General features: G+C 30.8%; 1 protein-coding gene across 2 annotated transcripts in view; it reads left to right on the top strand.

Annotated features, from left to right (window-relative positions):
* The first annotated feature begins 433 nt into the window (after positions 1-433).
* LOC107681624 (trafficking protein particle complex subunit 9-like) overlaps positions 434-1,977 on the top strand; it is a 248,577-nt gene continuing 247,033 nt past the window's right edge. For both annotated transcript variants that reach the window (XM_016477940.1, XM_016477939.1), the window contains exon 1: positions 434-469. The gene's annotated coding sequence lies outside the window, so the exon portion shown is untranslated. The remainder of the gene's footprint in view (positions 470-1,977) is intronic.

Here is a 1,977-nt window from a genome sequence, read left to right as displayed (position 1 = left end):
AGTACACATACATATATTATGTAAACAAAAACTTTTATTTTGGATGTGATTAATCGTGATTAATCATTTGACAGCACTAATTATATTATGTTATATTATATTATATTATATTATATTATATTATATTATATTATATTATATTATATTATATTATATTATATTATATTATATTATATTATATTATATTATATTATATTATATTATATTATATTATATTATATTATATTATATTATATTATATTATATTATATTATATTATATTATATTATATTATATTATATTATATTATATTATATTATATTATATTATATTATATTATATTATATTATATTATATTATATTATGTTATATGTTGGAGCTCATCCTACAGGGGGCGCTTATAAACACATGAATGAGTCACACGCTTCTTTCTCATTGACAGACTGTGGCAGCAGAAGAAGCAGCAGCAGTGTAGACAGGAAGAGCGTTTGTGAGTAAAAACAAGCTTTTGCACACATATTTTAAAAGCATATGATTATTCTTCCAGCGTTATATTGGAATACATTTGACACTTTCTGTGTTGTGAGTTTCATAACGTACGTTAATACGCTATTGCCACGTTGATATCAGCTGATAAATTTGAAGATGTTTCATTCAAACACGCGTTTGAAATCTGACCAAAATAAACACAAATATTATACAAATATGTCATTTTGAATGAACAAACGATGATTGTTTAATGAAACAGGATTAATTTAATAAGGAACGCAGTAAGATTTTGTTTAAGGCTGAAACATTGGACTCTGGTTTGTTTTTAATAATGCTGGATTTTATAATGCACTGTTTTATTCAGTTTATGGTTACGGATATGTAAAATATTACACATTTTGGGATTTTATTTTACTTATTTACTTGTACTTGTACTTTACTTGATTACTGAAGTTAATTCATTTTATGTTAGTAGGACAGTGTATTTAAATGAAGATTTAATTGCTGTCAAACAGAACACTACTACATTACATTACTGTTTTCAACATTGATGCTAAGAACCATAATTAATAATTTATCAGGAAATCAGAATATTAGAGTGATTTCTGAAGGTTCATATGAGACTGAAGTAATGGTGCCTGAAAATTCAGTTTTAATAATATTAAAATATTGCTGTTTTTATTGCATTTTGTGAGCAAATAAATGCAGCCTTTGTGAGCTTTGTGACAGAGACTTTTATCAAAAACATTAAAAAAATCTGAATTATTACAAACTTGGCTGCCTGTGTGTGTGTGTGTGTGTGTGTATATTAGAAATATAATAATTACTTTTATTAATTAAAATGTCTTATTTAATATGAATTTCTATTTTGCCTGTTGTTTAAAAAAGCATTTACAATACATCAGACATCAAAATATTAAAATGTACAGTAGAATAGATGGATAACTCTATTTAAAGGGTTAGTTCACCCCAAAATTTGTTTTTTACTCACCCTCAAAGCATCGTAGGTGTATTTGACTTTCTTCTTTCAGACGAATCCAATCGGAGTTATATTAAAAAATTGTCCTGGCCCCTCCAAGCCTTTCAATGGGGGTAAGCGGGTGTTTGTTGTCAACAGTTCAGAAGACGTGAAATAAAGTGCGCGCATCCCTCACACGGCACCGGGGGGTGAATAAAGGCCTCCTGTAGCGAATCCATGCATTTTTGTAAGATAATATCCATATTTCAAACACTTTTTTCTCACTTCCGGTGTCTGTCATATGTGGAAGCCGTTCCGGCGGATGACGTAAGACGTCGACGTTGTGTGATTAGTGACAACGCGGAGACTAGGGTTGGGCGATGTCTACCAAATTGGCATCGGACGATGTCTACAGTGAAACATCGTGATGGACGATGACATCGGGGCGGGGTGGGGGTTAGGGGTGTGCCCGAAGCGTGAAACAAATAACACGTTATATGGAGCCACTAAAAGGTTAGCCGCTTGCTAGCGGTAGCCTGTTGCCTTACACT

Source organism: Sinocyclocheilus anshuiensis, unplaced genomic scaffold (genome assembly GCF_001515605.1).
Source record: "Sinocyclocheilus anshuiensis isolate Anshui unplaced genomic scaffold, SAMN03320099.WGS_v1.1 scaffold1524, whole genome shotgun sequence".
NCBI lineage: Eukaryota > Metazoa > Chordata > Actinopteri > Cypriniformes > Cyprinidae > Sinocyclocheilus > Sinocyclocheilus anshuiensis.
The sequence above is the reverse complement of the archived record's forward strand: the minus strand, read 5'-3'. Positions and strand labels throughout refer to the sequence as shown.